Here is a 16,390-nt window from a genome sequence, read left to right on the forward strand (position 1 = left end):
CATAAATGGCCTAGACCCTGTGCCGGGTCACCCCCACTGAATCCTCTCCCCAATTTTGCAAGGGGTGGGCAGTTTATGATCTCCCTTTTGCAGATGCAAAAAAAGTGAGCCACGGACAAATTAGATATTTGGCATCTCAGTTTAAAGGCCTGCTTCCTTCACTAGCACGGCTTTCTCGAGTGTATTTAGACAAGGATGAAAACTTTCGTGAGGGTAGCTGAGGTTGGGGGCAGCCAAGGCACCAAGAAAAGGGAGCAAAGCAGTAGCCACAGGAGACAACAAATGACTTTTAAGAACCAGAGTGTTTAATTTTCAATGTTTAACTTTGTGGCTGCGCCTCCTCCAACCTTTAGCCAGGTCTGCTGTACAAAGGTCCTGGGTGAGCAGCGACTTTTTTTTTCTTTCCAAGGATTGGTTGTTGGTTGACTAGTTGACTGGTTGATAAAAGAAGATGTTTTCCATTTGGACCCATGCTGGCAGAGATAAAGCAACAGAGATAAGATTTAGAGATGGGGACTTCCTAACAGAAGCCAGAAATCTGATTGAAATTTGAACTTGAGGTTGTAAAACTGCCCCGGAACTAACAGGCATTCAGCCAACTATAACTAGATCTTAGGGGACACGGAGCCCCATTTGTTATGAAGATTTCACTTCTTAACTCTCATATTAGACTCTGAGCACTTTCAAGTTAGGATCAAATTCTGAATTGACCTTTGTAGTGCTGCTGTCTAGCACATGGTAGGGACTCAATAAAAGTCTACGGAATGGGGTGCCAGGGTGGCTCAGTGGGTTAAGCCTCTGCCTTCGGCTCAGGTCATGATCTCAGGGTCCTGGGATCGAGCTCTGCATAGGGCTCTCCACTCAGTGGGGAGCCTGCTTGCCCCTCCTCTCTGCAAGCCTCTCTGCCTGCTTGTGATCTCTGTCAAATAAATAAACAAAATCTTAAAATTAAAAAAAAGTCTATGGAATGAATATGATCAGGGATAAGGCCCCACATGAAGAGATCACTATCTAAGTCAGAAACTATATTTGCCTCCAAGCAAAAAAAGTAGTTTCCAGTATTTAAATGGGTAAGAAGTCTGAAGGCGAGCAGATCCACCACATTGTCACAATGCCACAAATGTGCTGATACTATTCTGCTCTAGCATCTTTATCATATGCCCTCATGGTCACAAGATGGCTGCTGTGCCTCCGGACATCATGCCCTCGTCTAGAGGAAGAAGAGGGGAGTGACTAGCGTTTCACTTGCCTGAACTGCCTACAAGAGGTGCTGGGAATTTAAATAGAAGAGAAGAGAGTTAAATAAATAGATGATGAAAGCCAGATACAGTTTCAGTGGGGGCTCGGGGTGGTGTCTCCCTTCTCGGTCTTTTCAACCAAACTGGGAATCTACTTGGAATTGGAGTATTGTTCACCTGACTCTGAGAGTGATAACTACTATGAAAGAGAAGGGCAGAGGCCTGTGCACAGAGAGATTTGGGCCTGGACAGATGAACTTGCTTCAAGATACATAGCTGGGGCGCAACACAGACTCCAGGGCACTTAGAACCTCACTGTCTTTCTGTCCCCTCCCCGGGCCAGGGCCATAGGATTCTGAGGGCCCAGGGAGAGGGTGTCCTGGGAGAGAGACATAAGCAGACCCTCAAACCCTTGTTCGCCTGTCCTTCCAGGCTCTGTCCTGTGAGATCTGTGCGTGTGCTTTCTTAGGGGCCAGGCCAGGCCAGGCCTTGCTGGCACCATGCACCGTCTGGCGGAGAAGTCTTACATCAAACAAATTCAGGGCCTCTCAGCTCTGCACCCTCCTCATGCCTTGCAGTCAGAGATGGTGGGGATGCTGCTGGGGCCTCCGGGACTCTGACTCATCCCTGAGGGCTGCCAGCACCAAGTCTTGCTGCAGATTCCAGGGGGCAGCCTGTGCTCTCAGGGAGTGGGGGCAGGATGGGGCCAGAGCCCGAGGTATGGAAGACTCTCAGGGCGTCCCCCTCACCGCAGTGGCTCGGGCATGGACCTAGCATCTCTGCCAGCCTTCCCCTGGTTCACAATACTGCTTTATGAGGAAGCGGACAGTGCCCAGAGAGTGGGGGACTGCCTCTCCTGTGACTCATTCCCGGACCCGGCATCAGCAGGAGAGGGGGTGGACGGTGAAGTCAAGAGCAGCCTTTCCAGCCTTGCCTGGGCTGTGTGTGACCAACCATCAGAGCGTCGTCGCAGCCTGGCACACGCCCACCTCTGGACATGCACACAGAATGGACACAAATCTGCACAAATCATCCTTACCTTTACTACACGCAATACCCTGTGCTCTATTTTATTTTATCCTGGTTCATTTGTTCTTTCTTTCTTCCCCCTCTTTTTTTTTTTTTCTTTTTGCAAATGTTGGTTCTGACCCACAGAAATGATGTCAAGAATCCAAGAGGGGGAAACCTGCAGTTAGAATTTCAGCGCCTTAGTACATGGGCTTCACAAGACAACTGAACTGGGTTTGAACTTGCTGGGGTGTGAACCCAGCCAAGTGACTTAGCCTCTGGCATCCGGCCACTTTCCTTAACCGCTAACACCAGGATCCAAGCTCCTGGCCTTCCTTCTGGACCACAGCATGGCCTCCCGATGGGTCTCCCTATACTGCTTCCTGGAACCCCCTCCTCACACATTCCATGGGTAGCCTGCAGCGTACGTGCGTGTGGGCATGCTAGCCCTTGCTCAACGCCTTCATGCTTTCCCTTTGATCTCTCAGTAAAAACAAAGCTCCTACCTTGGCTGACAAGCCAACAAAGCCTGAGCATTTGGCTAACTAACTCACCTCCTCACTGCTCCCGGCTCCTGACCACCGACCTGTTCCATCCCCTACCTCTCCCACTGCTCCCGACCTAAATCCCACCCCTCCCCTCTGCTCCCTCCCCCATCCTCACATCCTCTTCCAACCCATTCTGGGGCTCCAGCCACAGAGATTCCTCCTGAGGGCCTTGTCAATGTCCTCACTATGCTGCCTCTTGCCACAGGGCATTTGCATGTGCTTCTTCCTCCTGTTTACCTGTTTCACTCTTAACTATGGGTCCTTCAGATCTCAACTCAAAGTCACTTCCTCTTAGAAGCCTTCCCTGACTTCCTAAGCTAAGTCAAACCCCCCAGATATCCCTTCTGGACGCCCTTCCCCACCCCCATAGTGGTTATCAGGGTTGCAGTTTTACACTATCTAGAGAGTCAATGGATTAATCCATTAGACTCGCATTGGACCCCTAGACCCCTTCTCTAAACTGCTGGTCCTTAGAATCAACTATAGCCAATTCAAACAGTGCAGAAGCCTGCCTCCCCCAACTCTACCACAACACCAACCCCCACCCCATTCCATCTCAGTCTCTCTGGGTCACGACTGCACATCTGCACTCTGTACCATGGAAAGAGAACCACTGGGCTCGACCTTCAGCTGCGTGATGGCAGGGACGAGGCCAGCTTTGCAACCCGTTGTCAGCCCCCGGGCCTGGCTCTGCTTCTGTGTTTGTGGAAGGGAGGGAGGGGGAGCGTGAGAAGAGGGAAGGAAGGGGGATGACGGGAAAGAAAAGGGAGAAGGTAGGACGGGCCGCTTTCTCAAGTTCCGACCCGAAGAAGCTGTGGCTTTGCTCTTCTCAGTACCAGCCCCTGGAAGATTCCAGGAGGCTGCAGAGGAACGGAGCGGGCTGACCCCTTGAGGACCTGTGCTCTTGACATCCCAGTTCGCGGGCCTTGCAGGCCGTTCCAAAGCAGAGAGAGAGGGCGCCCCCACAGGGGGGTGGACACTGCAGGTGGGGGGCTGGGGGGGGGCACAGAGCTTGGAGTCGCTGGAGGAGTGGACGGGATGTTGCCTCTGTCTCCCTCTGACCTGACTCTGTGTCAGGTCCTGCCCCACCCCTGTGTGGCTGGCAGGGCAGGGGGACGCTGGATAGGGGCAGAGCCAGTGTCTCAGCAAGGGGTGCTGGCTGGAGAGCCTGAGAGTCCTTCACGTGACACGCCTTGTCCTTTACCCAGCGAGACACATTTGGAACTTCTGACCTCCAGACCATGGGATGATACATTTGTGGTGTTTGTTAAGCGGCAAGAGACCCCTAACTCACCTCCTCACTGCTCCCGGCTAACAGGTGTCCCAGGTGCCCTCTGCTCCCTTCTGTCTGCTCTCCGCGGGGCGGCCAGCCTGGGCTGTAACATGCGTGTAGCACATCACACCATCTGGGACGTCACAGCCCCAGGGGCATCCACTATACTCAGAACAGAATTTCACCTCTTTATTATGGGCCAAGAAGCCCTTCAATTCCTAGCCCCTGCTGGTCTCTCTGGGCTCCTCCTCCTTCCTGGGACCCCCGGCACCCCACTCCTCCAGGCTCTGCTTTGCCCTGGACACCTTCCCGTTCCTTGAGTCATTCAAACTTGTTGCCACCTCAAGGCATTTGCTCTGCTGTTTCTTCTCCAAGAATAGCTGTCATTTTGCCATTGTCGGCTTACCCTGAGGTCTTCTCTGACGACACCTTCATGTTGGAGAAGGCCGTCTCACCTTAGCAAATCTCTGTCATATTCCCCCATTTTGTTTTCCTCCCAGAATTTATCAGGAACTGAAGTCTTGTTCATTCAATTCCTTCCTTCCTTCCTTATCTACAATTCTGTGGTCACAGGAGGGGACTTGTGTTTTGGCCTCCCCTCTACGTCCCCCAAAGTGTCAGCTCCCTGGGAGCTGTTAATTGTCTAACTGTTTCCCCCTGCTCTGGCACTCTAACGTCAGCGCGGGTGACCAGTACTCAACATCTGTCTGGTCTAATGTCCGAATGAACGAATGACAGACGAACAGCACCGTGCTTGGCATGGAGGCGGTGCTCAGTACAGGTTTATTTAACATTATCCTTATCGTGACGATCACTAGCAGAAAGCTTGTTGCTAATAAGGGAGCCCTGCACACATGGGTGGCACCCTCATTACCTTCATTAGCCCCCTCTAGGGGGAGAGCTAGCTGTGACGGCTTTGAGTTTCAGCAACCCCCAAGAGTCCACATGGAAGCCGCAGGGGCCTGGGATGGGGAGCAGAAAGTCTGGGCCAGCAGGGACCCAGTCTGGTGGCCAGATGTGAGGGCAGCTACGTCCTCGGGGGAGACGCGTTCTTGCAAGTGCTAAGTCAGAGCGGGTGACAAACGCCCAGTCTCAGCATGTGGGGACACGGACGGACGCGCAGACACACACACACACACACATTCAGCCCCACCAGGGCCCTGCCAGGCAGACCCAGCAAATGAGGAACCTCTGCAGGGTGGATCTGCGGGCTCCTCCCCGGGCGCCGTCTGGAGCGACCCTCCTATCATTAATACCCCACGCAGCTGAGCACATGCTTTTTATTGGGAGGAGTATAAATAAACAGCAACAGGAGCCTTGAAAGAAATGACCCCCAGAGGAAACCCGATCCGCAGGCAATTAGAGCACTTCTGTTCAGATAATTGCCAGCTGAAACACTGAGCCGGGTGCCAATCCTCAAAAGGCGCCAGCAGGGGCCACCCCAGGCTGATGGCGGCCCCCTGCCCGGCCCCACGCTGGGCTCCCTGCCTCGGTCTGCATCCCAGGCAAGGGACACACCCAGCGTTCCAGCCTGAACGGCACCTGTGCCATTTTCATTGAATCAGGATGAGTACGACTTGGGCAGGGGTTCTCGGCTAGAGGGTATACGGCAGAGCACGGGGTGGGGGGGTGCCTATTTTACCCTCCAGGAAAGTTAACAAAGTCTGGAGACACCTTGGGTTGTTCTAACCTGTGTTTCAGATAGGCCAAGGATGCTGCTAAAAATCCTGCGAGGCACAGGACAGCCCCTGCCACCAACAACTATCAGCTCGGAATGTCCCACAGTGTCAAGCCAGACAGACTCTGGGCTGGCGCGAGGGCAAACCTGCAAGAGCCGAAGTTTCTGAAGGGCCCTAGACGCCCACTACGAGGCGCTTTGTCAAAGCGCTTTGTCAAGTGCTTGGTCAAACGTAGACCCCAATCACGGAGCTCTAAGAACATCATTACGAGGCTTGATTACCGTCCTCATTTCACAGAGAGGGAAATTGAAACTTCAAGAGGTTTTCCTAAGTTTTTAAGCAACTCGCCCAAGATCTCCTTGCTGGCCAGCACAAAGCCAGGCCTCAAAGGGGAACTGATACCACAAAGCCGGAGCTTTCGCCTCCAAGCTGGACCATCAACACAATCGAACAACCCCTACCCTGTACTAGTCTCTCTCACATAAGCATCCTCTGAGCCCCACAGGAAAGCAGGAACTTTGGCTTCCTCTACACCTGAATTCAGTTCCCTGCTCTGCCATTTCACCCCCCATGCAACATTGGGCACGTTAGTTCATCTCTCTGGGCCTCGGTTTCCTCATCTGTAAAATGGGCTGATACTGTGGCTCACCAGAGGGTTTTTACAATACTGCATGTAATCACCTTCGAGCAGTGCCTACTTTGGCAGGGATCTCAATAAACAGGAGCTACAATTACAATTGCCACTAATGACTTTGGATTTCAGAGCCACAGAAGTGCTGATTTTCATTAGAGAAGGGGGGGGGGGTAAGCAGAGTGAGCTGCCAGTAGAGGGTAGAAAGGAAGAATACTAAGGGGGTAGTGGGAGCCCATTGCTATGACTCCCAGGACTCTTAGCCCTAACTTTCCTCTGCACTCCTTCCTTTGACGAAAGTGTTTATTTTGTCTACTGGTGAAGATACCATTGATTTTCTGACTCACCAAACGTCCAAACCTATAAAAATAAAGTTCTAACAATATGAACAGGAGTAACCAGGTCTGGAGAGGCAGGCTGAGGTGTGTGTGCTGTGGGGGAGCATCTGCGTAGCTTCCTGGGCTGCCCGGCTCTGATCCCCTGCCCCATCCCAGACTTCTCTCTGGTGGAGAGCGAGAGAACTAACACTTCTTCACAACCTGCTCTGGGCAGGTGCTTTTGACACAGCTCACCCAGTTTTCCCAGACGTTCCTGTGAAGTTGGCAGAGGTATAGCATACCCATTTCACAAATAGGGAAACTGAGGCCTGGGGTGGTTTATCAATTTGTCCACAGTTGCACAGCCAGGAAGTGGAGATGTGAACCCTCACATCTAATGCCGGTGACTTTAACCACTTCACCTCAAGCCCAGTGTGCTTATAAGAGATGCCAGTAAGACTGATGGGTGCCCTAGAAGCTTCTCTCTGGCTCTTCTCTATGTCCCACTGGTATGCTGGGCACAGTGAGCACATTTCCTAAGCCCCAGATCAGCCTCCTGGCCTGGAAATACTAATGTACCCAGAGGGGACTGAAAATCGGGACCTTCTAGAACAGCAGCAAAAAAAACTTCCTGCAATGATACTAATGCTTTGTATCTACACTATCCAATATGGTAGCCACAAGTGATGGCGCGTTTGAAATGTGGCTAGTGTCACTGTGGAACTGAGTTTTCCATTTTATTTCACTTTAAATAATTGAATTTTTAGATTTAAATAGTCACGGCGGCGGCGACTTCCATATTGGACAGTGCAGAGAAATTGTAGGACTCAGTCTCTGGGCTTTTTGCTAACCATGTGCTTCTCAGAGTTCCCATCTATAGACATTTCAAATTCAAGATCCACAGCCCTTAACCTCTCTGGGTGTAGGGGTAAGAAAGCCTCTTGCAGGAGGTGAGTTCATAGAGGACTGCCGCATTTGTGTTTCCAGTCAGTCACAGGTCATTCAGCCAATTCGCATACACAGCCTGAGACCCTCCTGTGTTCCAGGCCTGCATTGGATCGAACCTGGAGGAGCCCAGGGCTACCAGGAGCAGGTACAGGATAATAACTGTGATAGAATGATGATGATAATGATGATGAGGGTAGTAATCATGACAAAAGGGATGATCATGGTGGTGACGATGGCCATGATGTCAGAGGTGACGATGGTGGTGACGATGGTGGTGGTGACGATGGTGGTGAGTATGATGGTGATGAGGATGATGGTGGTGATCACCATGGTGGTGATGTTGACAGTGATGGTGATGACAACTAAGGTCAGGACGAAGGAGATGGTGACAAAGGTGATAATGAGGATGATGATGACAAAAGCAATACAGATGAGGGGAGAATATGGACTTGGAGTCACTTACTGGGTTCAAACCGACGTTCCACCATTTATGAGACCATGGGCGGGTCATTTCTCTCCTTTTACCCTCTGCTCTCTCTTTTGAAAAATAAAGTCCATAAAGGTATGTGTCTGTAAAGTGGCTGAGAACATTAAGTAAAACAGGTACTGTGCATAGCATATTCTGACAATAGGAGGAACGGAATAAATGTTAGTTCTTATTATTATTCACTGCCATTTATTCGGGGTACACCGTTTCCCAAGTTAAGTGTCTTACACAATCGCAGTCTTCCCATGAACTCTATTCTCGTTCCCATTTGACAGATAAGAAAACTGAGACTCAGATAAGTTTGGAGGATTTGTCCAGATTCTTTGGGCAAGTGGCAGTGCTGTGATTTGAGCCCCAGTTTGCATGACTTCAAATCTTTTAAAGTTGCTTAATTGCTACAAAGGAGATTGCTAGCAGCTCTAAACATGCATGCGGAAAGAGGAAGTATTTTGGTGCACCAGCTGTGCAAGCTGGACTGGTCATTTCTCAGACCCTCAGGTGCTTCCCCTGTGGAACAGGACAATTTCAGTCCCTGGATCTTGTACAGATTATATGGAACTGCACGGGTGCGGAAGAAAGTCCACGTAAGAAGCGTGGCATGGAGCTGGGACACATGTGACACTATCAGCTCCCATGATCAACCAGCATTAAATCATTTGGCACAAGCCTGGCACAAACACTCCATATGGATGCTCCTCCCAGGACCTTTTCTCCATGCCCCCAGACCCTTTCATGACCAACAGCACTAACCTCCAAACCCCTTCATCTGAGCGAGACCCAGGTAAGTGTTTACTTCCCCGTATGACTTCTGCCTGCCTGGCGAGGCCAGGGTGAGGAGGAAAGCAGCTCCTGGAAGCTATGCCCTGTCTGGCCACTTCGTGCCCCTGCCGCAGGGCCTCCCTGAGGTTGGGGGTGACCCATCCCCCTCAACTATCGCCCCAGGAAGTCAGAGTGCAGAGCTTCCATGAGGAACCCTGAAATTACTGACAACGGCTGGGGTCGGAAGGGCCAGGGAGCGGAGAGGGTATTTATAAACCTAGCGCCCGTCTGAGCCCTCGGGAACCTGAGAGGGGAACAGCTTCCCCGCCCTACAGGGAAACCAAAGAGGAAAAACACCAACACGCTCTGAGCTTGGGCTCCAGTCAAAAGCTGCGGAGGGCACATCCAAGTCCCCTTCTAAATTTAGAACATTCGGCCAAACCAGTTCTCCGGCTCACCCAGCATCTCTCCCTTTGGCTGGACCAGGACTTTCTTCTGAAAGCCAGGGACACAGATGGAAGCCCAGATCCCAGCCCGCTCTGTCTCCATTTTAGGTCCTATCACGCTGCGTGCCAGGACTTCTGGGGCCTTGCTCACACCTGAGACAGCACCGTGTGGCAGGAAGGGATTTGAAGGCAGAGGCGAGAGTTCAGATGCTGGCCCTCGTTGCTGACTCTGACCTGCCTGCAACCTTCCACGAGCCTCCGCGCCCTCCCCTGTCTCCAACACTGCATCCCTGTGCGCGCAGACCCTCGGGCAAGCGAGTTTGCCTGCGCGAGCCTTCATGTCACCATCCCTTCTGAGGGCACAGTAGGACTCCCTGGGGAATCTCCCGGTCCCTAAGCTTCAGATTCTCTATCTTTCACAGGGAGAAACACCCCTCAGGAGAATCCTGCCAGGATTAAGTCGATGGGAAGGAGAGAGTACTTAACATGGCGCACGTGGCTAAGCCAAGCTAGGAACGTGGAACCTGAAAGTCCCCTTTCCTGAGTTCAACAACACATTTATTCAACTATGACCTGTGTGTTCCAGGCTCTATTTTTAGTCTCGGGATAAAAAGAGGGGTAATGGTGATTGTGACCAAAAGGGATTTCCCTATCCTGGACCTCTTTTACAACTGAGTAGTATCCGCTCTATTTTTAAATGACTACCACTATTCTAGTACCACTATCTTCATTGATCATTGTAACAATAATCATAATAGTAATAGCTAACAGCTATTGAGCACTTACCATGTATAAACATTGGGTTGAGGGCTTTACATAAATTATCTTACATAATTTCATTCAATTATTAACAGCTAGTATATATATACTCTATCTGTCTCAGAACCAAGATTCATTTGAGGCAACAATAAAAGATATAGAACAGCAATACTAGTTCCAGAGCTCTTATTTCCTCCTTTAATCTTCACATCAGCCCTCTGATAAGCTACTCAACGTTGCAGCTGAGCCCACCGGGGGCATGGCGCGTGAACTCAAGAAACTGTCCCACTTGGATACTCCATGGAGTCCACCATAGATCATCCTTCCTGGCCAGCTGTAGCCTCATCTCTCTATGGGAGGGTCACTGCTGTGCCCCAATCCCACTGCCTGCAGCATGCCCTCTAGGGTCATGTCATTCTGTGCTTCAACTGCCACCTTCACTGGGAAAGTACCTGTCCCCATTCGTCCACATCCTGTTTCCCTGGTTACAAGATACTGCAGCCGTGGGTTCTCAGTGTCTCACCAAGTTTTGACGTGCAGCAACTCCCTAATTTTGTGCTCAGGTTTTATCATAGCTGCCTTGCCTTTGGGAGTCCAGCAGGAAAGAGTTCCTTACACACTGACCTCTGTTCTCAGACCAGGTTCCTTGGTCTAGATTCAGTGTTCCCTCAGAACGGCTCTTTCTCAGAGGCCTCTGGAAAATCACCCCAAGAAGCCACCCCTTCATCCCCTTACCTTGCTCAGATATTTGACTCCTGACAACAGTTCATCCTTCCCAGCTAGGACTTCAGTGCAGAAGATAGAGCTCTCAGCCGACCACACAGAAGCTCAGATCTTTCGGTTATCTTCTTAGTACCTCATTGGTTTCACAATGACTCATCCACAGCGTCTCTCTGCTCTTGTCAGAAACTGGGCATTGTTGAGGCAACTGGTTAGCATTAGAAATGCTTCTGCACTCACGATGATTGTTTGATAAGGGCTCGATGATTGAGACCGCATTTCCTTCACACACTCATGCCTCCATCAGGAAGGCAAAAGGTTCCTGTGAGGTCACACTCACGCCTTCACCTCTTCGGTTCCATGTCCCAACCCCGTGGGATAACTGGAGGGAAGGTGAGGTTCTCAAATATCAGCCAGGAATGCCAAAGCAAGAAGGGCTAGAGTTCTGCACATGTGAAGAATAAAGAAATGTCTCTTGGTGTGAACCAGTCATCCAAACCTGTGAAAACAGCCGACCTCTGAGACCAGCCAACACAGCCATACCAAGATGGCAACTGGCTGATGAAATGTTCTTGCAGAAAACGACCCAGGCCACTTGGCTCCCAAACCTGTGAGTCAGAAGCCCTGACTACTGCTTGTTACTAACCATGAAATTGCACGTGTCCAGAAATTTGGTGACATCTGGAGTTTCAGTCTTAATCAGGCTGCTTCTGGTATTTCCTTTCCTGGTATTGAGCTGTTTCTGGGTATTTCTCAAACTTGTATATAGGGAATTCCATAGTAAAACCCCTAAACTGAGACCTTCTAAAGGCACAGCTTAAAATCCCATGATCTGCTCATTTGTCTCATGGGTCGAGGCTCAGGTTTTGTTGCAGCTGCTGAAGACTGACCAGAGATGATCAAGGTAGGGTACCAGGCTGTAACTAGGCAGAGCAATTTCCTTCCAACACCCCAGCCTTCAGACCCAACTCTGCCATGTACCAGGTGTGAACTTGGCAAATCACTTTTCTGGGTTTTTCTCACTTCATCTTAAAAAACGGGGGAAATTGTATGAGAAGTAAAGCACACAGAAATCTAATTAAATGCTTAATTACATGTTTAAAGGACATTTTTAAAAAGTGTAAGTACAGTATCATTTTCCCTCCAAAAAACTACCAGTAATTTCATAATACTCATAATCTCTCTCTCTCTCACACACACACACAAACACACACATACACACACTGCTTTTTGTTTGAATCAGGATCTGAAGTAGTCTATTCATGGCGAATGGTAGATAATGCCTTCAAGGTTTCCTTCTCATTGATGTGTTCTTCTTCGAAATTCACTTGGTAAAGGAATCCAATGTTGCAACATCCGACATAGGACATATGGAAGGCCTGACATACTACAGACGGTCAGCAATGGTGGTGACTGTTTACACACTGTGAACCACCACTATATGAGGAATAATTGTTGCCCTTGGTGGTGGTGGTGTGCATATTCCTGAGAATTTAGGGAAGCCTACCATGTCTCAGTTTCTTAACTGAGAAACACAAAGGGTGAGAAAAAAATGGCACATCAGGATTGATTAGTGGGATAGGACTCTCCAAGTTGAACTCCCTGATAAAAGATGACTAGAAGCCGCCACAGGACCCCCCCATCCCATCTACCTGCCACCCCGAGTAAACCGACTCGTTTTCACCTCAAAGAACGGCAGCTCTCTGCCCAAAGGTGAGTACCCAACCCTGGGAGAGAGAAGCATATTTCGCCTCTGAAACCCAGTCTCTCCTTGGAAAACAAGGCCCAGTGGATGTTGGGCTCTCACTGATCAGGGAGACACCTTCCTTGCCCATGGAGACGTATGAACAAGGGGTAGAAAGCAGTGGGCACTGTCGCCACAGCGCCTCGGAGCCACTGGTGGGATTTCCTATATTACAGGCAGAAGTGGAAACATGGGAAGGGGGACAGAGGGCTTCCCCTGTGGGAATAAAAATCTGAAAGTGACTTCTGTGGCTAAAAGGCCCCAAAATGACAACGTCAAATGCTGGCAAGCATGTAGGAGGAATGGAAATTCTCCTTCATAGCTGTGGGGATGCAAAATGATACCGCTGCTTTGGAAGACCCTTTGGCAGTTTCTTAAGAAACCATGGTCCTACTATACCATTCAGCAACTGTGCTCCTACCTTTCCTCAAGTGAGTTGAAAACTTGTGTCTATACAAAAGCCTGTGTGTGCATGTTTATATCTATGGCAGCTTTATTATAACTGCCAAGACTTGGAGGCAACCCAGATGTCCTTCAGTAGGCAAAGGCATAACCTGTGGTACATCCAGACAAGTAAATATTACTCAGCAATAGAAAGAAATGAGCTACCAAGTCACAAAGAAATGAATGCTGCTGAGTGAAACAAGGCCATTTGAAAAGGCTACAGACTATAGGGTTCCAAGTCCATGACACTCCAGAAAAGGCACAGATAATGCTGTATAGTAAACTACCACAAACTCAGTGACCCAAATTGATCATATTATGTTGCCATGGGTCAAGAGTTTGGGCCCAGCAGAGCTGTGCTATTAGCTCAAGGTCTCACAAGGCTGATATCAAGGTCTCCACTGGGGCTCAGGTCTCATCTGAGGCTCGAGTCATCTTTCATTCTCAATCAGTGTGTTGGCAGAACTTGGTGCCTTGTGCCAGTAAGACCAAGGTTCCTGTTTTCCCACTGAGAACCACTGACTGGTGGCTGATACCAGTTCCTAGTGACCTTCTGCCACTTCCTGACTTGGAACTATCTCCATTTGGTCCTCCTTAGCCAACAGGAGAAAATGTGCTTTGAATCTCTCACTTTCTCCATCTCTGACCTCTAGTCCCATAAAGGTTCACCTGATTGGGGCACGCCCACCCACACTGAAGGGCAGGGCATGGCCATCAGGGAGTGGGAACTTTGAGGCCTTCTCTGAAACCACGACCCCAAGTCATTAGGCAGTCTCCTTAAACTAAGCAGCCTTGGTCTCCATCTGTCCAAGATACCAAGAACAACCAAAGATAAGAAAATTATTTATTTTTACATACTGAGGATCAAAGCAGAAATGCCTTTATTTAGAAAAAAGAAAGAGCGGCAAAAAAAATTATTTTTAAGATAAAACAAGTATTTTTTTCTTCCTCCTAGAAGTAAGGAAACATGCACCAGGAAGATTTAGTCTTATTTACTCAAATTTAACGAGTACCTACTGTTTGCAGAAAATAAAAATATCAATAAGGTATATTTTCCCGCCCTCAAGGAGGAAACTAAATGGAGAATCTCATTCATTCATGGACCTGTTATTTCATTCTTTTATTCATTCAATGAACACTATCTTGGCTTTTTCTCTGTGTGAGGCACAAAAGAACTGGAAATCCCAAACTGGTATCTTCCCACAAGTAAACTCCCAGTGTAAAAACAACAGTTTGAGTCGTAATATCCTTTAATATTATTTTCCAATACCGGTATCAAGTCTGACAGTTTGAGTACAGTACACAAACAGCAGAACGTGGGTAGCGTGGTACAAAAAAAAGAACAAAAACCTTGAAATCTAACCCCAAAAGGATGTGTTAATGTTCCCAGCGAGGGAACAGGTGGACACAATGTGCCTCTGGATAGGACGCACTGGGAAAGCCAGAACCCCGCTTCTGTGGTTGTTCTTGTCAAAATTGCATAGCCTGGATTTAATAAGGGGGAAATATGAGACAAACCCAAATCTAGGGGCATCCTACAAAATATAACAAGCCTGCTATACTCTCTTCAAACTGTCAAGGTCAAGAAAATCTCAGAGAGGAGAAGGAATGGTTCCAGATTTAAAGGCGACAGAGGGAAAGTAAATACAACGTGTGATCCTGGACTGGATTTTGGACTAGAAAAAGGACATTCACGGGACCACAGGTAAATTCTAAATCATTGGATCATGATATTGCTATTAATGTTAATATCCTGATTTTTATGCTTGTGCCATGCTTATGTAAGACGTTATCCTTTGGCGGACCTAGGTGAAGGGTAGGTGAGATATTGGAGGGTACCATTTTTTTCAACCTTTGTGTTAAGTCTGGAATTATTTCAGAATGAAAAGACAAACAGACAAACAAGTAAGTTGGAATTCCTGCTCACCACTTACCACTGTGTGTCCTTGGGCAAGTCACTTTGCCCCTCTGAGCCCCAGTTTTCTCTCCTATTAACGGAGGCATTAAAAGAGATAGGACATGAAAATACCTTATAAATAAGGAACTAGCCTAACCTAAGTGCACACTATTCAACAGCAGGTCAGGATGCTATTTCTGAATCCTTAACCAAACCAAACAAAATCTATAAGTACCTGAAGCCAAGAGGAGCTGTGTCATGTCATCACCCAATGTCACATGGTGACGGAGGGAGAATTTGAACCTGGCTCTGTGCGAATCCAAATGGTATGCTCTTCCTGCCACCTGGGCCCGTTGCTGGGATGAAACAATGGACAGTTGATGGCTCTGGGAGGAGGAGGAGGAGGAGAGAGCCTCTGCCATCAAACAGGAAATGTGGCCAAGGGTAGACACCATCTAAAAGACACAACCGCAGGCCTTCGGGGGTGGGGGGAACCAAGCACAGATCTATTCCTCTAGAAACTGGCCCACAACATCTGAATTTTCTCCCCTTTCTCAGTCGCTGCTTGCTACTATCCAAGGGGCTAGGAGAGCAGCTCACATGCCTCTCTTTGAACATGAGTGTGTGTGTGAGCAGGTGGCACCCTGGGACACCAAGTGTGCCACGAGGCTAGGACCCACTAGGTCCCCTGTCATCTGGAGACAGATCACTTGCCATCTGTCCTGGCAAAGCCTAGGGCTCTGTGTCTGACAGTAAGTGGAAAATTGCAAGGACCAGCCTTCCTCACCCTCACCCAACGGGCATGGCCCCAGCTGCTGGAGTAGATCTCGTGTGTGTGTTCCTCCGCACACGGGGGCTGAACCTGCGGACCCTGACCATCCTATAGCCTCAGATCATTTCTAAGGCCCTTAATCCAGGAGGTTATTAAGTTACAACCCCCAAGTCACCATCTGGCTTGTGGATTTCCCATGTGAGTGGGGTCTCCTGGCACTTCTCAAATGACACAGCTTGGATGTCAGTCTCTGATGAGTCCTAGGGACCGTCTCTGCCTCCCAGTTGGCCCTTACCCCCTCCCCCAATCTTAACCAGGTTTTCATTGCTTTTATGGGAAAGGGGATGTCAGGGAATCAACGTTTAGGGCAGGCACCTGCTCCCTTCTTCCAGACGCCTTCTGCCTTTAGCCCACATAGGCCTCAGGATAACCTGTGGTGGGCGTTACTGTGTCCACTGTACAGATGCGGTCATCAAGACTTGGCATTCATTGAAACCACATGAGACATTTCAATCTCAAGGTTGTCTGACTTCAAATCACACTTTCCACCACGGCCGGAGAGTCTCTACCATTCTTGCCTTTGATCTCTGCAGTTGCTTCTCAGCAAAATCTCCCCGCATTTCTTACAAACTGACAGTCCTAGAGGAGAAATTGCAGATTCACACACACACGGCTGCTTCCACCCACCTGGTACCCTGGATGGCCCACTCCCCATCCTTG

The sequence above is a fragment of the Mustela nigripes genome, chromosome 17 (genome assembly GCF_022355385.1).
Source record: "Mustela nigripes isolate SB6536 chromosome 17, MUSNIG.SB6536, whole genome shotgun sequence".
In the NCBI taxonomy this organism is placed as follows: Eukaryota; Metazoa; Chordata; class Mammalia; order Carnivora; family Mustelidae; genus Mustela; species Mustela nigripes.